The 22,578-nt window shown below is 40.6% G+C and overlaps 1 protein-coding gene and 1 long non-coding RNA gene across 2 annotated transcripts in view; both read left to right on the top strand.

The window, feature by feature from the left end:
• Window positions 1–22,578, top strand: part of CDH4 (cadherin 4) — a 423,679-nt gene that overhangs the window by 18,679 nt on the left and 382,422 nt on the right. The gene's annotated exons all lie outside the window — the stretch shown is intronic.
• On the top strand, window positions 3,511–8,017 carry LOC125334709. The gene is made up of 2 exons (XR_007207205.1): window positions 3,511–4,003; window positions 7,096–8,017. It is a non-coding gene; the product is annotated as an uncharacterized LOC125334709 (long non-coding RNA).

Below are 22,578 nucleotides of genomic sequence, written 5' to 3'. Positions count from 1 at the left end.
GAGTTGCATTTAAGACCTGTCTAAAAACTCAACTTTCAACCAGATGGCAAACAAGAGATGCTTTTTTTCCCTTTTTTTTTTTTTCACCCCCATGTAGAAATAAGCGCTTTAGAATATCTGAAACATCTACCAGTATCATTTCACTGCTGAGAATTGGGTAACTGTGTAAAATTATATTGACCTGAGGGGATTGAAATATAGAAGTGGCCATGCGCTTAACTGTGCAGGAATCAAACTGTTTTACTGATAACATTTTATTGATTCATCTTCTCTCGGTGTTACAAGTAGCCTGAAGCCTGGCAAAATGAGCTGGCAATGTTTCTGTGTTGTGGACGTTGCAGTATTGAAGCTCTTCATAGATATTGAAATTTTATATATGGGCTGAGAGCTCACGTAATTATTGTGATTTGTAATGACTGAGACTGCAGATGGGGCTTCCCAGAGGCTTCATTTCAAGCTAGATAACTGGTAATTTCTCTTTTCTGTTTAAGAATCTGTTGTCCCTCCTTTTCTCTGCAGCTGCTGAGGTTTTTCTCTGTGAAAAGCTGAACCGTATCTCTGACTTAATGAAGATGCGTAAAATGACTGAAATTGCCTTAACAAGGCAGTGCTCTATACAGAGCAGCAATGAAAATGTGTCTTGCTGTTTGCAAGGGATACTTTGTCTTTTTTCATAAAGGAACTGTGGTTTCCCACCATATTATAAAAATAATAACAATAAAAAATGTCCTTCTTATGACAAAGCTTTAAGAAAACGAACGGCTTAAAAGACCACAGTGGCAGATTGTGAGTTCAACCTGCATGTGTTGACTAATTAAATTCTTTTGAAGGAGCTAATTTCATGTATTTTATTTAATGAAAGCTTATTTAAGATTTTAATGATGTGGGTCTTTTCTCTTCAGTAGAATGCCATATTGACTCATGACATATTTTTACACAGGCTTCATTCTGCCGTGAACAACAGTGGTTGGAAATGTGAGCGCTTGATAAAGTATCATTAAATTAGCTTATTGTAGTTGCAGATTTTTATTACGCTCCTTCACCAAGATATGAATTGATCGTGTTGTACTTGCTGGTTTTAAAGGTGCAGCATTGTTATTGATTATGCTACTTTATCTCAAGTGTTTCATCAGCCTGCTGGCAGCCTGGTTCCCTCTACAATTTTAGAAAGTACTGGCTTTGTGCATTTTTTTTAAATTATTCTGTGCCTTTTGTCTGTGTGCATGTCTTTTTCTGTTGTAAGTACCCTAAAAGAGATCCCATTTTGGGGTTGTACCAAGCCCTTGTGCTCAGCAGCCCTGCTCTGTCCTGGGGCTTTGGGTGCTGCTGGGGGGAGGTGAAACCGTGAGTGTCCTGTGTGGAAACACTGCTGGATGGGCTGTTGTCCTCAGCTGATTTCCAGGGAATTAGTTTAGAGATCTACCAGTGCAAAGGGAAAAATCAATTCTGCTCAAACTTTATCGCATGTACATATGGAACAGGGGTTTCATCTGTTGGTGTAATTGTTTGTAATGTGATGTATTTCACAAATAAAGTCAGAAAAACAAGAGCCTACATCTTGGTTAGTCAAAACTTTCAGATATTTTTCCATGTTAACTTGAGTAGTGGATTTCTTCTACAAATCTTGGAACTCCCAGACCTATTTCAATACTAAGTGTATTGGAAACGGATTGCTGTCAAGGCTTGTCCATCTAATTAAATTCCCTTATTAGCACCAGAGCTGCAGTCTTCCAGAGAAGACAATAGTTGAATAATCTTTCCAACTTATCTAGGTTAAAATGAGATGGCCTTTCGTAAAATGCTGAGCTGAAAGTCCAGCAACAAAATATGTAAGTCCTAGTCCCCCTTTTTGTGTGATCTGTGGTAATTCAATATATTCTTTAAATATAAATTGGTATTTCAGCTGTTCTGTGAAATGTTTTCAGACTTCAATTATCACAAGCTCTCGATGCCACGAGGACTCTGTCACCTCACGCTTCAGGCTGAGGGCAGTCCAGCAGTGATGGCTTTTATGCATTAATAAAGACTGTCATGATTCATTTTGGCATATGCTTAGCCAAATATAAGAACCTTCTTGTCATAAAGTCCTGATGATCCACAGAGGTTGTTGTATCCTTGCGGAAGAAGGGAATATCAAGATTTTGACAGAGAACCAAAGCACTCGAGGTTTAGTAAGACCCCTGATGGATTTTCCAACAGGTGGGGGTCTTGCCCTTGGAGGGAGCTACCAAGTGAAACGAAATATGCTTTGACCTTTGAGCTTTGCGAGTGGGCATTGAGTGACTCCCAGCAGATGTGCCTTAGCCTGGTAGAATCCACTGACCCTCTGGAATGTGAGAGCATCCAGGAGTCCCACTGCCCGTCTGCTCCCATATGGGAGGGCAGGGATGGTGCAGGTGGGAATGCCTTGTTTCCTCCCAAAAATGGAAGAGAAAAGTGTCTTTGTGTCAGACAAAAGACCCGCAGTAGCTCGGGGTTGGGAATGGAGAGCTTCGTAGTAATACTGAGCAAGAGATGTTTAAAAATTGCTGGAAGTTTCAGGAAACAAGATATTTGTGCTAATTAGAGTATTTGCCTGTCATCTTTATTCACTATTTAAATAACAAAAAGCCCTTGAGTGAAATCAAAGCGTGGTAGAACATATTTCTTGAGTCTCCTTGATCAAAGCTTATAGAAGGAGGGGAATACTGCTCATAACTATTTCCTCAAATTCAGATGTGAGATACATTCTATATTGTAGCCCTCTCTGTGGAGGACTTGTGTATAACCTGTGGCAAAGTGGTGAATGTCTGTCAGGTATCAGACATCCTGCTCCTTTCCAGGTGTACATGCGATGAATTACTATTAGTTCTGTAAGGATGTGACAGAAATAAATGTCTTCAAATTAAAACAACCCGCAAACTAAATGTGTAATTTTTTGTTCTTACTTATTGACTAATCCTGGTTCAGTTGTGCACGTGTCTTCCTCTGTATCTACCCCTTGATCTTTTCATAGATTGCAAATAATCTCTGAGATGGAGATCACCATTTTCCTGGCCTGAGTTTATAAAGCAAATGGCATAGTGGGATCCTGGCCATGTGTGGAGTCTCCCAGCTTTTATCTTGAAGTCAATAATTAATAAAACAAACAGTAGATGCCTTTGGGTGGCTGTTCAGTCTCCTGCTGAGATGATGTTTTAGAGCAGGGTGATACAGACATCAGTTCAGGTCTTTTTTGGTGTGTTATTTTTTGGTTTTGGTTTGGGGTTTCTGTGTTATTGTCGTCTTTAAGGACGTGGGTGTTTTCAGAAAGGGCAGGAGAAAGGCACCCGCTAGACCTGAATAATTGAAAAAGAAGATTCTTCAAGCTTGAACATCCGTGAATGGGAGGAAGTAATAGAAGAGAAATGGAAGCTTACACCTCTCTGGAGCCAGGTGGGAGGCAGTGGTCACACAGATGGCCTTTAGAGCAGACAGACAACCCTGGGACACTGCCCAGGTCAGCACAGCTGCTCCTGAAGCGCTGGAAGTTTTCCCTGTCTCGTTGTGCAGTCCTGAAGGAGGAGTAGAAAACGCCAAGGAAAATGGAAAAAGCGTGCCAGTATCATGACATGAGATAAGGGGAAATAATATCTGCAGTGGCAGCGTTCATGTGCTGTCAGCCACTGATGTGCCTCTTACTCCATTCTCAACTTCATAATTGGCACCGGAACATTTAGCAGAAACCAGCTGATTTCTTTGTTTCTTTTCATTCCGCGCCTTCTCGATAAGGGAATGAAAGGATTCCTCCCTAGATGTGTTATTCAGGTGTCGACGTTGAGGCTCATTACAGAACCCAGCACAGCCTGCTGAAGAGAACAAAGCATCAGCGTGATGCCCCATCTGATCACCCACCCAGACACTTTTGTAAGCTCGGGAATACCATCAGCCCGAAGGATTTCCTGCTGTGGGAGTTCCTCACCTGTGCTTGTGTAGCTGACTCCTTCTGAATTTGCAAGCCACAAATTGTGTCACTTCTGCACAGGTGACTTTAAAGGATTTTTTAAAATTCACATCCTTTAGTCCACTACTCCTACATCACATTTTAAATAAATTGGTCAAATCAGTTGGAAGAACAGTAGTCAGAATGTGTTTATTAATCTGCAAAGAATAAAGATGAAGGTTCAAATTTGGATGTTCTAAGTGGTCTTGGACTGGCCACAACCTGATTCTTAGATCTGTCTTTTGAAATTTGTCGCCATTAAAAACTTTAACTAAATGTCTTTCAAATTTATGGATTTTCTCTTCTTTCTCTTCTTTGCTCAGCTAGATGAATGCTTAGAGAAGGGTGTGCACTCCTGCTCAGAGGCATGCCTAAAACTGGAGATGAAAAGGAGCAGGGGGAACTAGGAGAGTTGTTAAGAGTCTGCTGGGTTTCAGGAATAGTTTAATTTATGGTGATAACTTCTCTTCAGCAGTTGACTTGCTGTGACCTTAAAGAAAGCTCTTGCAGACAGAGCTTTCACTATTTCTGGGAGAAGTTATGTACTTGGTGCATGTGTGTTTTACTGCCACAGATGGGTCCCCTTGAATTTGGAGGCCAAAGGCAGTAGCAGAAGGTTATGAGATGGCACTGCTGCATAGTAAGTTCCTAAAAACAAACACAGCAGTTTTTACCAGCACCCTGTAAGGTCTGGTTCAAAAGATATTTTAAAACTGTAAAAAAAATAAAATAAATAAATAAACCACAAACACAGAAGAAAAAGGAAAAAAGGATGTGTTTGCCTGCTTGCATGCAAGTATCCCTGAAAAGTTGATGGGTTCATTTTTACTTATTTATGGGCAAATTACAGAGGTGCATCTGTTCCTTCTCTGTATACAGCCAGGCATCTCAAGTTTCTAAGATACTTTTTGACATTCTTTGAAGATTTAATGCCAGGTGGAAGATCAGTTAGAATTACAGATATCCTGAACTTTGAAAATAGTGCTTGTGCTGAAAACTTTTTTACTTTTGCTCCCAACTTTAATGAGGCACAGTCTGAACATCATAGTAACTGAGGCAGCAGAAAGGGGGAAAAAAAAGCCAACCCAACAATTCACAAGGAAATATTTTCACGTGTTTACAGTAGAGCCAAAATATTTGTGCTGTGTTTATTTCATTCAAATGCGTAGAACTATGTCATGTTATAAAAATAGTATTACTGGAATAAAACAGTAGCCTGCAAGTCAGGGAACCTGAACAGGGAACACTCAGCTGGAGTCCAGTTTTTACAATTTTTACAAGTTGCTTATACTGCTGTCAGTAGAGAGGGCAAATAATTGCAGATAAAGCTCTCTTTGCCTGCCATTAATTGTGAGCGTTAAGAAGGTGTCTTTAGATAGCAAACAGCCTGATTTGCATGTGCGATCAGGTACCCTGTAGCCCTTCTACATCTTAATTGTGTCTGCTAAGGGGGAGTTTTGGTTTAGAGATCACGCCTCTAAAAGTGGAGAACACCTAGGCTGTGCCTCACTGGGATTTTCCTTTGCTTTGCTTTGTCTTTTTCCCTTAAATTCAGTCACTCGTTCAAGTAAATGTGTATATACACTCTTTGAAAGCACGGCCTGAGGAATCTGACTCTGGCCATCCGTTAGTGGATTTTGCTTAGTAATTGTTTCATCTATTCAATACTATTGAAAATACCCTTGAGCAGAACATAGCTGCAGGGGAACAACACTCTAAAGCAGCGACCTAATTAATGAATCTTATTGCCACTTAGATGAGCATTATACAGTTGGCCTTGGCTGTCAGGATGGATCTGTTCTTGTGCCATGATGTGTTTGTCCAGGAAACTGGTGCCATTATTAGAGAAAGGAATGAAGTGGGATTGGGGTGTTTGGGTCTGTGGAGGCAGCAGGTTCACTCCCAACATGCAGTTGCCCTCCTGGTGGTACAGGTGTCACTGGCATCTCGTGTCTGCGTGGGACAACAAATGAGTTCTCTTGGCTTTTATCTTGGTAGCCGTGACCGAGATTTTTCACTGCATTCAGATGACGTGAAAACAAAGTAATCACAGCCAGAGTCTGAAAGCAGGCAAATTGTTTTCATACAGTAGAAGGGAGAGCAAAACAGAAATAGGAAAGGATTTTCTTTTACATTTAATATTAAAAAAAATCACAAGCTGTTGTGTGTGTCCAGAGAGCACCCGGACTTTTGTGGATGGTGGTGTGGGATGTTTGTCTCCAGTCGAGTAATTCGAGTGGCAGTACCTGCTGGTGATGTGCCTTTTCGGAAGATCTTTTGAAGGAAGTTTTTTTTTATAACTAATTCTAAATTCCTACCTTTAAAAGTATTGAATGCTATGTTTGGGACCTGTATTGCTGAAATCATTCTACCAACAAAAAACGTAGCTCTGGATGCAAGTCAGAGCTTGTGTTTCTCATTGAAGTGATAGACAATTTACTGAATGATCAACAAATAAAAATTCCGAGGTTGCACCAGCCCATTTTTTGATGTCCTTCCAACCTTGGTTATTCTGTGATGCTGTGAAAAAGGCAAAAACACTTCTAAGAACTTTCTGTTCTATCAAGGACTACAATAACTTGCTCTTCTTTCAGAAGATCTTTTCTGAATGATGCTGAGCCTTTTGCAGAGCCCAGTTCTGCAAGTCCCCACTTTCACATGGCTCCTGTGCATATGAGACCTCACGTTAAGGACTCCCATATTGCTTATAAATCCTTTAACTTTCTGTGGTGTTTTAAAATGTAATTTCCTGCTTCTCAGTGGAGACACTGAAACCTGTGATTTGCCTTAGGAGACCTCTTCAGATAAAATAGTTTTCATTAGTAAATTCCTCTGATGGGCTTATGAACTTTTAATGTGAGATCATCACTGAACCTTTTTTGTGTTCTCTGAAGTGACCTTGGCACGTGGTGACTTTTGATCCTGGAGCACCTTTCCTGGCTTGCATGTTGGTGATTAATGTGGCAGCTTCTCTGCTTCAGCCTGTTCCTGCTGCCCCAGCTCCTGCCTGAACTGCTTGGCCTGGCACAGATCTGCCTCACTTCTGCCTTCCCTTTATAGCTGCTTCAGCCATTCCTTGTCTATGTTGTGGTGTCAGCTCCTTACTCTTTTTTTTCCCCTTTTTTTCCATGTAGGGCAACACATGAACACACCTCAATGTGAAATTTTCTGAAGAATTTTTAATGCCTGCAAGTGGCACTTGAGTGGCTAATTCCAATGACTCCGGCAGTCAGTTGATGAAGCATTCTTTGCCTTATGATTTGAGTAATAGAAGTAGTTGCATCTGTGGTTATATATCAGAAAAATAGCTTATCCAGCTCTTTTCAGTCCCTGTGATTCATTGGATGTGGCCAGAACACTCTTTAGTGCTGGTCAGTCGTTTTCAAGTCAGTGTGCATCTGGGTTGGTCATTAGCCAGCAGAGAAATCAATTGGGGCTGGTGGGGTGTGTTTGGAGGAGAGGATTGAAATACAAGAATTCTATTGATCCATTGTCCTGGATAATCAACATCCCCACGAGCAGATCTTAGAGCTGTGTGAGGACTCCATGGAAGTTCTTTTCTGCTCTTGCACCTCTGTTCAACCAAGAGCAAATCCTCCAGTCAACAAAGATGGCAACTGAGGTTCTGAATTCCAAACTTTGACAAAGCAACAAGCTAATTAATAAAGCATAAATTGTTAACATTTTTCTGTGGAGCACTGCCGAGGATCCATTATTTTATTTAGTGTATTTGTCTTAAAGTGATTATGTTACTAATTATAAGGCTCACTAGTCTGTTTAACAGGAGTCCAAATAATTATAATTTGTTTGCATTCCCACCCTGCGTATTTTCATGAAATAAGAAAAACATTTTGTTGAATGATTAATCTTGTGCATGCCTCTCTGTATGTTTAGGAAAATTAAATGTCTCATTTTTGTTCTAAATGAAAGATTTCTGGTTTCGCTACTCTTGTTCTCAAGGTGCATTGGTAAATTCTGAAGAAACTTGAGGATAAAGCCACAGGGGGGATGATGGGCTCTTAAGGAATGTTCCCAATAAAGTCCATTAAAAAATTCCTTTTGGTGTCAAATTCTTTTGCATAATTTATTTTGTGTTAAAAAAAAAAAAAAAAGTTGAAGTTCTTATTTACAGGCTATCTTGAAGCAAAAGAAACCCTTCAGCCTTGGAAGCAATTTGGCAGCCAAGTTCCATTGCTCTTACTGGAGTAATTTGAAGGGCAAAATTCATAACAAGCTTTTCGATAAATGCTCAATTTAGGGCACCTTGGAATCAGCAGCAGCATCAGAAAACCTTGTGTGAACTTGGAACATCCAAAGAATGTGTTATTTAATGTTAGGAAAAAAATTGTCAAGATTTTATAAAAAGCTCAGCAAATTGAGGCAAAAGTACTGAAGTCACTCTGAGAGCTGTACTTCAGAAAATGGCTTAAATGAGAAGTCAGCATTGTGAAGTTAACTGTTTGTTTTATGGCAAAAAAAAATAAAGAGCTGCATCTAGGAATCTACTTGGAAGTTTGCTGAAGTTTAGGTAGAGAAATGCTTGCTTGGAAAAAAGACCCAGCAGAAAAATCACAATTTCAAACTCAGATAATAGTTTCTGAAAATAGCTGGGCTGCCAGAATGTCAGAGTCTGGAATGAGAAGATTGCTAAGGGGAAATGGCAGAGTAACAAGGGGCCTGAGGAGACGTGAGGAGCTCGTGGCTTCATCTTGGTTTGAGGGAGAGAAAATTGCTTAGTGCTACTTAGAGCATCTCTCATTCAAAGATCTCAAAGCTTGCTGAACCAAACATAATCCTTTGAAGCCAGGTACAGACTGATGATCACTGTGCTTGTCATCGTGGTGCTGCTGTCCCTGCCCTGGAGCATCCTGATCTCTGGGCAGGATGGCACCGTGGAGCTCAGCACCGAGGGAAAAGTGCAGCTGGGAAGGGGGAGAATGCAGTTGGGAAGAGGCCAGAGTGACAGAACACACTGAAGTGCCATCACTAAAGTGTGGACACCACCATGCTTCTAACGAATAAATAAGTAAGTCATCAAGTGCAGGTGAAGATATTTCGTTTCTTCTGACATTCATGTTTGTTATTCTGCCAAATGTTTCCTTTACTTGGAAGAAAATTGGAGCAGCCAAGATTCTTAGTATTAAAAGACCTCAGCAGAACTGTTGAAATTCCATTCTGTTCAAAATTTTAATGCCAGTTGGCTGTATTATCTCTTCATAATTTTCTTCTTCAGTGCATACGTAACTGCATTAGTTGGTCATTTACCAACAGACTTGAAAGACCAATACTATTAGCTGGAAAAACAGCTAGAATTTTTTTTATGTAGGAGAAAAATGGACGTGTTACTTGCTTTTTGATGATGGTAGTAGTAGTATTATTTATCCTTTTTCTTTTATTTTTCCCCACACTTCCCCCATAAAGCATGAACTCCAATTTTATCTGCATTAGTGTGAATAAAAACAGTGCATCCTCAAGTGAGATGCATAAATATAACCCCTTTTACTATGCAAGTAATAACTGCACTTGTAACGCTCGTAAGAGCTGTTACAATCCATGAACAGGTCCTGAGAGCACATTTGTCATGGTAATTTCAAACACAGACCTTCCCTCCAGAGTCTGCAGCCTGCAGAAAGCCCTGGTGTGTGCAGGGCTCTTCCCAGCATTGCACTTGGGGTGCGGGTAGCGGACGTGGAGAGGGGGAGCAGCTGATGAACGCTGGTGTTAGTCTGAATCCTTTTCCCGAGCCTTGGAAAGCCCTGCAAGCAAAACATTATTTGATCAGTGCTGATAATACATTGTCAGGCGTTTAGGCAACATAAAACTGCTTATGCCGAGCTCCCTGAACCAGAAGGAGAAGGAAACTTCCTAATGAACCTCCCGGAGAGCTGAGCCCCAAGCGTTGGGTCTAGCACTGTTTTTTCATCTGATGCCAGACGGCTCTAAATAGGTCTTAAAGCAGCTCCAACAGTTTATGCTATTTAATAAATCTAATCTGTAAAACAGGTCACGTAAAAAAACCTAAAAACTTTTCTTCTAATTACAGTAAGATTTTATTGAATGCACATTATACATATAGATCATAATACTTATTAAAAAAAAGACTATTAAGATTTTACAGTTCAAGATTTTATAGGCAATGGGAACAGTGGAAGCCTAATGCTTTCTGAGAATCATATCTGCATTAGCAAGATAAAGGACAATTTAGAAAGATTATAAAAGCAATGATTTAGAGTACAACATAAAAATCTGCTGAGAACTAATTCGCAATGCCAGCTGCTGCTAAGCTTCTTAATCTTTATCTAGTTCAATTAAAATCTGAATGTTTGGGATTTCATTAACAACTGGGGACTTGGAAATTACATGCACTTTTACACTGTATTCAACTCCTTATACACGTTACTGGAAGTTGCCTGAAATGTCTTCAGGTAGACTTGAGATATAATTAAAACTTAAGTACTTAAAGGATAATGCAGAGGTAAAAGAGGATTATTTTAATTTTTCTGTCAGATCCAATTGACAAAAAAAGAATCTCACACGAGTTGAAACGAGTTGCAAACCAGTCAGAATTTTAATGCAAGGGATATTTATGGACGATTGTGCAATCAGATGTGCAGATCAAACAGCTTCATTGGAGGGCGGAGTGAATCGGATATTGTAATTGTGCCCTGTGCTGCTTGTGTTTTTTTGTGGAAAAACCACTTCACATCTATCATTCACTTCTGTACTGATGTAACCACGCTGCTATCAATTAATTATGCATTTCAAAGAATCTGCAAGTAGGCCTTTCTAAAATTAAACTAAGCAAAGTGATGAACAAGCTTTTAATCACTTAATACTGTGTATAAAAAATAGTTTCTTTCCATTAATTCCTCAAGAATAATTCTTCTAAAAGTTTTTCAGAAGTAGAAAAGGGCTTTTTTTTTTTCCTTTTCCCTTCTTCATTGCTTGTCCCCCATTTTCCGTGAAAAATTTACCCATCATTGGCATACCTGCTGATTTAAAGGAGGGAAGTGAAATAGCATTGAGCAGCTCTGTATTTTGAAGCAGCTCATTGAAAAGGCTGAAGATTTGGGTATTTGTTGGTGTACAAGAGCCCTGACTTTTTCTTGCCTGCATGATGGAGTAGATGTCATGCTGGCTGTAGATGTTGTGCTGTATTTCCAAGGAGAGCTGGCTGCTGATGGAAGTGCCCCGGGCACTTATTTATTTATTTATTCATTAGAAGCATGGTGGTCTCCAGGCTTTAGGGTTTCATGGGGTTGGGAGCAGCACTGTGGGATCTGCTAGTTAAGCTCTGGGTCAAATCCTGAGCTGGTTTACATTTTCAAAGGTTCAAACTGGAATGGATTTCTTTCTCTTTAATTAGTCAGTTCTAATGATCTTAGGTGCCACGATAGGATGTGCAGGTAGGAATATTTCCAGCATGAAGGAGGGTATTTATGGTGGTAATGTTTCTCTTGGAAACGTTGAAGAGGTATAGTGCTGCAGGATAATTGGTGCAAGACTTAGAGACAGCCTGGACATGTTTAAATGGTGTGTTTTGATCAAATTAACTTTTAAATGGTATAATGATAAGAAGAAATCATTCAGTAGCAAAATTTCTTAACACGTTTGGGGAGTTGGTGTTAACTTCAGTCATGGTGCTGTTCTTAGCAAATGAAGACAGTGAGGTTTTGCCTGCCTGGCTACTTAATGTTTTTTTTCTTTTCCTTCGGGGGGGGGGGGAATCATGCTTAGAAAGCAAAACTGGTGTGTAGGATTACAGCTATATATATAACTGTAAATAAAAAACCAAACTTTTTTCCCAGGTCCCTGCTTCCATCATACTTTTAAGTGGAAACGTGTGACCAGGTAACCCAAAGCCGGTGGAGAATGCAGGAAAAGAAGGTGAATTTTGAGTTGGGCATAATTTGGCCACAAGGGTAGTTAATGTGTTCTGCTGTCCTGTGTCCTACTTGTGCCTAGAAACTTCTTCACATGCCAGAAAAAAGGATGAAGATATCCACTGAAAGTTATTTTTCTAAGCAACTTAGTGTCACAAAGTTCTGTGTTTGACATGAAGGGAAACTTATTTGCAGAAATTTCTATTTGGTGGTTTTCTTGCCCCTGCATGTTTGAATTTTGTGTTTTATATAGTGGCGCCTTTTATATTATTTAACAAGGTAAACTGTGGTTTCAGAATTAAAAATAGGCCTTTTGCATTCTCATTTAAGGACTGAAGCAAAGATATGGAGCTTGCAGGAGTTAAGTGCTCCTGAAGCATCACTTAGGTCTGTCTAGGGCTGTGTGCTGGTACTGCAGAGGGAGCCTCGCAGCTGAACCCAGTGAGATAGACAGTATTTCATCTTCAGAGATCTTCATTTGCCCTGCTGCCTGCTGGGATAGTTGTCCTCAAAGAAACAGAGAATCTGCCCTTTCCTCTTGACTGTAGAGTACATTGAGGCTTTAGAGGCATTTCTTTAGAGTTTATTATGTGCTCTTTACATGGATCAGCCATTATTTAGGGAGCCTGGTATGATGGTCTGGACATGGGCTTTTACTCCTTGGATTTGGGTCCTGTCAGAAATGGAGGGGGTGTTATCAAAGATTAAAATCAGCTTCCTTCTTTTTTTTTCTTGTAAAGAGAAAACTGAAATAAATAAAATGAAGGGTACTGATATATCACAAATGGAAACAGTAAATGTGTCAGTGGGGAGATGAGTGGGAGTTGAGAGCAAAGATAACTACAGACATGAGAAATATCTGTACGTTTGGCTTCTGGTATTGAAATCTGTGCCACGGATTGATCCTGCAGGAATAATAAATACACATTATCTGTAATTATTCTCAAACTTCATAAACCTTACTTTAATAACATCCTTTGCATAATTTTTTTTTTCTGAGATCTTGTATTTTATGACACTGTCAGACTTTTTAATTTTAACTCCAAGAAAATTGCTCCAGCTGTTATGGATTTTGTCCTACTTCTGTTCTCTGGAGGCCAGGAGTTTCCTTTGGAGAGTTCAGGTAGCAGGTTGGAAGGTTTCTATGTCTGAGATGATTTTTTCTTTTTTTAAAGAAGATCACAGGCAGTGAATTTGCAATTTTTATTACAAATACAGCTTTGGATGTAAAAAATACTTATTTTTTTAACTTACATCCTATAGTTATTATTTTTTTATTTAAAAGTATGATGTCAGATAGGAAAAATATTCTCATTGCATGTGTTGTAATGTGTTCTTTTATCAGTGGACACAACAGAGTGGTGTTCGAGTTCCCAGCCCTCCCATGGTTGCACACTGAGCTGGGATCAGCATGGATATTGAAACTGTTTATTGGGTTTCTTCTGCTGTTATAAGTGTGATCACATTTCATGATGTCCTGAGGTCTTAAAATATCAAGAAACAACAGTAAGCAGAATTTCAAGTTCAGCTTTTCTGAAGAGCAGGAATTAAATATAGGCCAGTGTGCTCTTGTGCATTCCTGGTGATGTGCTGGCCACGTGTCGTGAGCTGGGGATGCAGTTGAGTTTGAAACCAAAATTTGAGTGCACAGTTTTATTTCCTAATGGCAAAAAAATACTCAAACTTCCCTCGTTTCCATCACTCGGGTCTCTCCCCCCTGTCCCTAATAAGGTGGATATCCAGCTGTGGGCTCTGGGCCACATCTGCCCAAGTAAAACTGGCCAGGCTTTTGGCCCTGTGAGGGACTCCCCAGGGAGCAAGACACAGGAGTTTCAGTGAAAACCTCAGATATTTCACTTGTCCAGAATACAAGATTCAGTTTTCCCGCTAATGTACGTCTCCATACTGCTCTTTCTTTAACTTGTCTAAAAAAAAAAAGTTAATTTTTAGAATGAAAATTAAAACCAAACCGATAAAAAAAATTCTCTGTTCTCTTTTTATCTTTTATAAAATGAAACCTGAGTGATTCTGAATAACTTCTGAGGAATTTCAGCCCTTGAGTTGAGTTTTTTTTCCTCTCCTACAGTTTTAATTTGAAATTTTGCATTTGCTAATGACACAATTTTACTCTATCTGAAGATTGCCATCTACTGGCATATAAGAGCTTTTGGGGTCTGTTATTGTTCATAAATTTGAAAATTCAATAAAGTTTGTTATTTTCTCAGTTGATTTTGTTGATTGCATTATGCTTTGCAGGGTAGGGGCAATAGCAGAGGAAACATTAGCAGCATTGACTTGATCTTACCAAGTGCTGTGCAATGTCTGCTTAATTAAAAGCACATTATAACAACATACTGATGCTTCCCACATGAATGAGCTCTCTACTCCTCCAAATGAAGCCATATTTCATATTTCTATCCTATAAGAACAGAAGAACGCATTAATAAAAGGTTAAAAATACCCTTTTTTCCTAAGCATTTGAAGTGATTCTGACCTTCTGGCACGTAACAATTAAGTAGCTCAATAAACTTAAAGGGGGTAGAATTCAATAGTGTAATTCCAAAATTATGGGAGACACCTCTTCCTCCTCAAGTAAATTCATAATTAATCCTAAAATTCTTTAAATATTTTGCTCCTGATGCCTCCCAGCATCCTCCCTACTCAGCAGAGCACAAGGATCTCCAGAGGCATTTAATCTTCTCTCCACCAGCTGCTAACGGGCTGATGCCAACCCCCCCAGGCAAGCTCTGAGCAGATACAGGGCAGTGATCCCCTGCTCTAAGGCTGAACATTGGCACCTGGAACCAGCATCCCCTCCCAAACTGGGGGCAGCTGTGGCTTTATTGGGTGATGGATTGCAGGTGTGTGACCTGGCTGTAAGGAGGCCAGGGCGTGCTGGGAGCTAGGGCTTGCTGTGGGAAGTTGGGGGTTCAGGCTGCATGTCTGGCAGGAGCTGTGGCTCTGGAACAGGTGAGAACACTCCCAAGGAATCAGAATTCTGTTTTCTTTGTCTAGGTCTTTGCTAGATCTTGATGGTGAGGTGCTCAGTGTGCTGTCTTGTCTGTATTTTGTATTTAGATGCCTATTTTCTGCAAGGAAAGACCTGGGTTCCTTGCATGTGGCTTTGCTCTCCTTCCCAGGGTTTTGGCACCTAAAACTCAGCTTTAAGGGAGCTGGCTCATGTCCTGGCCTGTCAGTTGTGACCTGTGTGGAATTCCAGCTCTGTAAGTGAAGGTTTTGTGGTTGTGTAGAAGGGACTGTGCTGGTTTTGGTGAAAGTGGTGGGCAGTGTTTTTGCTTGTAGCAATGCTGACCACAAAAGCATCAGCACTGAGCAGGTGAGACTGGAAGTGTGAATGTGCTGCTGCTTTTTCAAGTGCTCTGAAGAGTACAGAAGCCTGTGGGGTTTGGGGAATGTGTCTTTGGGGTGAGGTGTGGGTAGCATGTGATGAGGGAGCTGTTGCTGTACTGGAAAGTAAACAGTTGTGTAAACCCTGTGTAACTTGCTGAGATGTTAACTAAAGCTGCCCTGGGGCTGCCTTCACACACATGCACTATGGTTGTTGATTTCCTATCTGCTATTCTGATCTTATTTGGGAATTTGTTGCATTTATCTAAGTCATCTTGATGGAGTTCACCCCTCTTAGTATCTGTTGTTTCTTTCTTATATAAGAGGGCTGATCTGCAGGGAAGGATGAAAATAATGGTAAAACAACATGTACATTTACATAAAAACATGTCTTGAGGTTCTTCTGTGTGAACTTCATGAAGGGTTTTTATTTATTCTGGATGTTGTTGGCACTACAGTTTGATTTCTGCTGGATAGAGAGTTGTCAGTTACACGCTGTAGATGCATTTGCTGCTAATTATAAACAGCCTTCTTGGCTCCTGAAGGCAAGCAGGCTTTCCACCATTTGCTCACATAAGCCTGTTTTACAGTTCTTTGGTGTATAAGTATTTGGAGTGTAGAAGAGTGGGGAGATTTATTGAGAGGCCATAAGGCACAAGCCTCCAACCTGCAGCTAAGCTGACTGTGAAGATAGCTGGATGCAAAGAGTGAGAACAGAAAGCTGCCTTATCTGGGGTAGATTGAGGGTGTTTCTGGTGTGCACCAGCTTGTGCAAGTACCAGATCCATGTCATGGTGCTCCTGACTGGAGTCCCTTGTGCCTGAGGAATGTGGCAGTGTGAGCCCAGCCATCAAACCAGCTGCTCCTTGTTCCATCTCCCTCCTAGTGAGAAAATTTACCTCAGGTTTTTTTTTTTTACCTCTCATCAGATAAATATTGACTTTCTCAGTTCTTCAAGCAGCACCCTCTGAGAGGCAAGTGCTGATTCCCCCCCTCTGTAACAATCTCTACAAAGTAAATGCATGTTTACAGTGGAAAATGGAGCAGCACATTAATGCAGTGATTGATTGACGTGAAAATGCAGTTCTGTGATTGACGAGACAAATGCACGTTTCTCACAAAAGCTCCAAGGAAATGTGGTCTATACCATACTTGTTATTACAGATTTTTTTAGTGTGGGGATTTTTTAAATTTATTTTTATTATATGCAGTCAATTTACTTCCAGTTATAGAATGAGCTGCAGTAAATCTTGCTGTGGTGGTTAATCACAGATCAACAGGCATAAATCATATCAGACAAGTCTTGACTGTTGAGATGGACCATTCATTAACAGAAGCAACTGCATTGTTCTGGACTCCTCCATGGCACACACAAGTCAAATTTAAGATATTCACAGTGTTGGTGTTGGCCTGTAATCTATTGCAGTATCATTAGATGTACTGTGGAGTGAAAATTCCTTTGCCTGTGTGAGTTAGAGGAGCAGTTTGAAGTTTTTCTGCTGCTGACTTGCTCCAAAATTCCTGTCAAAATGCAGATCACGAATCATTCAGACATGCACCTCTTCTGTGGATAAGTATATTAAAAGGTGGTGGGATGAGAATGTTAAAAATGGAGAGAGACTCTTAACTTTTTTTTCTTGGTAGTGATAGAATCTTACCCTTGGTGTGTCCTGAGCTGAATCTTAGCAAAAACTTCACACAGATCATTTCAAACTTGTGGATTACGGTTGTTCTTGTTTGGTTTTTTTCCCTAACATGTGGGATGATTTTGCATTAAACAAATCCAGTTGTACTCATGTCTGCTGGATACTTAGTTCTTCTAAAAAGTCAGTACACAAGCATGGTTTTTGTTTTGAATTAAACTGAATTAAATTAAATCTTTGGCTGGTGTGTAGTAGGGGGAAGGGTAGAAAAAGTAAAATACTCACCTCCTTCTCAGCTGCCTGAATTTTTTTTTTTTTTTTTTTGAGAGGTCCTCTTCTTATTGAAAAATGCTTTATCTTTTGAGAAAACAAATTCCTGTGCTTGCTAAAGGTACAGCAGGCTGCCTTTGGTGGTGATGATTTAGCAGGGTAGTCACGTTGTTGATGGATTCTAATGTTTGATAGTAAATAAACTTGTTGACAAATGAAATTAAACATGAAACAATAACTGAAGTATTTTCCCTTTGTTCAATGCTGTGAAAAGGGATTGATCAAATGACTGTTGCAGTCTATGGGGGTCTGTGACTCTGAGGGATTTTTGGAACAGGATTAAAGCTGTTTACAGCTTTTGGCTGAGTTTATTTACAGGAAGGTGTGCTCACAGATCGCTGTGTGCTTTTCAGGCCCTTCAGGTGTTTGACTGGTGACCGTGCCCATAAAAGTGACCTTTAGTAACAAACAGAAAGGTGGGGAAGGGGGGCTGCTTGGCCTCCAATGCCTGGCCTCTCAGTAATACTTGCAAGAGCAGGAGCACTTCTCTCAAAAATAGAAGTTTTCTTGCTGTGTGTTGTCTGCCTCAATAGCTCCTTGTCTGTGAGCCCACGAAAAATGAGTCTGTCATGGTTCATTTACCATTTGTGTTTGGATTTGCATTCTGGAATGTGGCTCAGATCTGATAATGGGTTTCTCCTCTAGCATGGCATCTCTCCCTGGCTACACACTATTACCTCCTTGCAGGCTCTTGCTGGGTGGGGATCTTAGGGTTGCCCTGAACACTCCCTTTTTGTGGGTCTAGAAATTACATGTATGGCCTTGGGAGGTTTTTGTACAGTTCTTCTGTAAGTGGCAGAGATGATTAAGCTTCCTTTTCTCATTGTGGCATTTCATGGATAAATTCATACATCAAATAACCTCATTGCTGGTGCTGCTTTGTTAAACAAACCTGGCAATGTCTATCTGCATGTTTAACTCTGTTCCATGTTTCCTTGGGTGGAGGTTTGTTCAGTGAAAGCAGTTTGTACGTCTTTTATGGAACAGACATCTCGTTCTGCACAAACCTGAACAGCTGTGGTTTAAAAAAAGGAATAAAAGATTCACATGACTCGTGTTAAAATTAGGAACTATAGCAAGTTATGCAGCTTTGTTCCTTTTACTGGTAAAATAGAAAAGTTGTCTACAGTGTTTATTTTACCTGTTGATGAACCTTGCATTCCTAGATCTGTAAAATAGTCCTTGCACTGTAGCATGTACCCACAAAAGGGCATCCCAGGTCATGATTTGATAAATCTATATTTATGCAATATATTGTTTATTGTATGAAAATTTGACCTTGTTAGCTGTAGTCCCTTTCCATCTTAGTTGTTATCTGAAGTGTATAATAATGAGGAGAACATCATCTCAATCTATCAGTGCAATCAGACAAAGAGATTCTGTTGCAAACTCAGGGAAGATTGTCCCAGATGGGAACAGCAATTTTAATTACTGACAATGGAATGAGTATGAAATGTTTCTGCACGCACAGTTCTGGACAATGCCCTGCTTCAAGCCAGGCAACTTGGGTTTTGCAACATTAGGCTGGGAAGAGTCAGAGGATGGTAATCCCCTAAACTGAGGCTGAGAGAGTATGTGTGTGACTGGAAAGCTGGGGAAATGCTAATGAATTCATTGAGCCAAGTCAGTGAAATAGCTAAACATCTAAAGAGCAAATATCAAGCACTGATATTTATGTAGAGATAGCACAGGAAAACTTGGCCTTGGAGAGGCCCTGTAAAGAAGGGTTTTTTTCTAACAGAGAGCCTTGTTTTGGGTGTCTGCCTTACCCTGAGAGCTCACCTTGGTGGTGGCGCTGTGGTTTTTCCTCTGTAGGAAATGAGTGTGGGTGTGTAAGGTAGGAGTCACTGAATAAATACTGCAGATATAAACCCAAAAATCTTACAGTGCTGCTACTTAAAAGCTGTAGTTGGAGGCCATGTATCCAGGCTACAGCTGTGAAAAAAACCAACTGACCAGAAGTTGATTACAAGCTCTAATTCTTCCCGGACTTGCCAAACAGCTGCCCGTTGGCATCTCTCTTGCAATCCAGGAGATGAATCCCTCTGTGTGCTGGAGGTAACGACCTTCTGGATGCTTTCTAATAAAACAATGAAGAGCTGACTTTATCATCCTTAAAGCAAATTACTTCTGCAAAATGCTTTACAAATACCAAGGGTGCTCTTTAGATAGGGATGTCTTCTATTAAAAAGTCTTGAATATTTTTCTGCCTTTAAGTGGAGAAGCTTTTTCAGTCCAGTGAGGTGTGTAGGAATAGCTCATAGAGAGAAGGCAGGGGTGTTTTCTGCCTGGATCTGTCTGCAGGAGCTGTGCCATAAGATTGGTTTGGTTTAAGTTGTCTTGAAGGTGCAGTAAATTAAGATTTATATTTAAACTTTGTCCTCTTCAGCTGATTACATCACTTTCATCTCTATACATAAGTGATATTGAGTAAAGATGTCATGATAAGTCCATCAGTGCCTTAAATAGTAAAATGTTTGTGTCTATGTGTGATGGGAAGATGACACTGATAACACTGCAGTGCTGGGGTTTGGTGGGATGGAAATGGACGTGTTTCCTCATCAGCTGGAATGCCAGAGCCAGCTGTGTGCCCAGCCCCTGTCTTGGGGTGGATTCTGGTTCTGCTGGTGCTGCAGGCAGCTCTGTTCCCAAGTACTTCACTTATCTGTTTATGTTAATATTGGATAACAAGGAAAACAAGAAGCCTGGCCTCAGTGTACTACCATGGGCTTCCTGCTGGCTTGTTTATGCCTTCTCATCCCACAGGTTTGTCTGTTGTCATAGTTTCCATTTTCTTTCCGTTTTCAAAAGCAGGACAGGAGGTCTCTATGGAGACAGGCATCAGTTCCACTCTGTGCACTAAACTGTAGGGGTTGCTGTAAGAGCAGAGCTGTGAACATGCTCCATCCCCTGTGGAAGCCACGAACATTGCCACGCTGACATCTCCAATCCCCAGAGTCACCGGGAATTAACATTTCAAGGTCGCAGCAGCTTCACTATAACAGCACTGTCTGCTATTACCTTCATTGGAGCAGCAACATGGTCACAGAAACATCATCTCTGCACAGCACAACTCCAGCTCTCAGGGCTTTTTCATTGACTGCAGAAAAGGCACCGTCCCAGTGTGTTCTTAGAATTAGTACACGTGAATTTCATCTGAAATTAGGAAGTTAAATGGGATTCCAGTGACTGGGTCAGAGGAGAAGAAACTTTCTAGAGATAGCTTTGCCATCGAGGAGGATGTTCATGGGATCTCTTAGCTGGTGTGCGTATGTAGCCGCTCCAGATCTTACCCAGAGGAGCTGGTTGCTGAGCACTCTTGTATAAAAGATGTGACTTATGTCTCCAAACTCCTCTGAGCAACAAATCACTGGAGACAGGGAGGTATCTGTCTCACCTGCTGTCCTTGTTTGGGGCTGAACGTTGTTGTTGTTGTCATTGTTGTCAGCCCTGTGATGGATGTGATGGGAAATGCTGTCAGGTCTGGCTCCAACACCTTTTATCCCTGTAATGACGTGGTAGGTGTTACAGGTGTAATTTTCAGAACTACCCAGGCAACTCAGGAACCCAAATCCATCAGCGGTGTAATCACTGAAGTTCAGGTTCCTACATTACATCACTGCTGCTGGTGTTACTCTGTCACAGTTTTGGTTTGTGCCTATCTTCATCTGAAGTAGAACTGAGGACCTAGCAAAGTGTGTGTATGTAAATATATATATATACACACACGTGTATTCCTCCCTTACCACCTTTCGTGTGTGCTTATCTGTAATCACAAATAGCTGCACAGGAAAAGCCTTTGCTCCCAAGGCAGATAAAAAGGGGAAATGATAACTGCAGATGCTGTGAGAACAGAAGGATTGAATTGAGGAGGCTGGATAGAATCTGAAAGCTCCTCCAGACAAGGAATAAGAGTTACCTATTGTTACAGGTTTCATTCTTTGCTCCCAGAGGGAGCAGTACTGACCTACGATGTTTACTTTGGGGTCCTGAATGAACTGTTAGTCCTGATGCTGACAGAAATACAATTTCTTGTGAGTTTACTGCATGTGCTGTGCAGTTGAATTTCATATCCAGTTTCTTGGATAGCATTCACTTGACTACCTTGGTGTAGTTTAAATAGTATTCTGGATAAGTGGAACCCTAAGGAATGTTTAAAAAAAAAAAACAACCCAGTGATTGGAAGGTGACATACTATCTTGCTCGGTGTTAAGACTCCAATTAAAAAAAAATTAAGAGTTCTAGGCTCTGGTGTCACATAAAGCATCCAAAACTTGTAAAAGCAGATGAGTAGTTTCCTGAGATGTCACCTGAAGCTGTCCTCAGCCTGTCACTGGTACCACAAAGCTTTGTAGCACAGTTCCAGATTCAGAGGTACAACAGAGAGACTGTACAGGATTGGGTGTGAAGTAAAGGTCAGGTTCTGCTGTCTGATAAATCTGCTTTCTGTTAACCTCCTCGTGTGCCATGAAATTAAGGTTAATTCAGATGAAGTCATCAAGGAATATTCAGGTGGGCAGAGGGTTGGTGTAATGACTCCAAGCCTGCGCACAGGTCACGAGAGGGAGCAGTCCCTGTGGGCTGCTGGCAAGAGATGAAATCCTCCTTTTACTCCTGGAATCTCAGCCTTGTGCCTGTGCTCGTTGCGGCCCACCAGGCACAGGTTGTTGGGGCTTTCTCAGCGTGGAAGTGGACTGGTTTAATTCCAGGTCCCTGGGAGCTCAGCTTTTTGGTGTGTTGTCATGAACAGAGACAATTAGGGGGATTAAAACCACCTTTGTGTTGAAATCCAAGTGCTCAAGGCTCCTGTAGTGCAGAGAGGGGAGAGTCTCCAGGGGGATTGGTTTTGTCTCAAGCTGGGTGTCCAATGTGGGTCATCCTCTGGGAATGTCTATTGGAAGGGTCCACTGGGAATGGTTTTTATTGTATTTCTTGATACTTTTAGGATATCACTGTTCCTCTGCTATTGATGAAACATTATTTAAAGTGTAGTGGTTGCTTTAGGCAGTGACTTTGGCCTGTGTATGGCATCGAAGGAGTGTCGTAAGGTTGGGTGGAAAAAATGAGCAGAAAACTCTTCTGACTTACTGACATACTTCCATTTTATACTCATTTTTATAGATATGATCAAATATAAGAGCTGTAGATAGGAGCAAATAAAAATCGGCACCAAATCAAATAACAAAATTTTGAAAAGGTCAAATTAATATATTTTTACAGCTGTCTCTCCCAGAATGAAGGAGGCATTAAAATTCTGATTATAAGTTCTCGTGAGAATGGATTGTAATGAGAACAGGAACCAGCACATTATAAATCCACTCTCCTGGTAATAATTTAACTAGAACAGTAACTGGTACAAATGTAATTCATTAATTCATTTCTATCACAATTTAAAGGCTGAAATCTGGTTGTT

The sequence above is a fragment of the Corvus hawaiiensis genome, chromosome 17 (genome assembly GCF_020740725.1).
Source record: "Corvus hawaiiensis isolate bCorHaw1 chromosome 17, bCorHaw1.pri.cur, whole genome shotgun sequence".
In the NCBI taxonomy this organism is placed as follows: Eukaryota; Metazoa; Chordata; class Aves; order Passeriformes; family Corvidae; genus Corvus; species Corvus hawaiiensis.
This window is presented reverse-complemented; position numbering and strand designations above follow the sequence as displayed.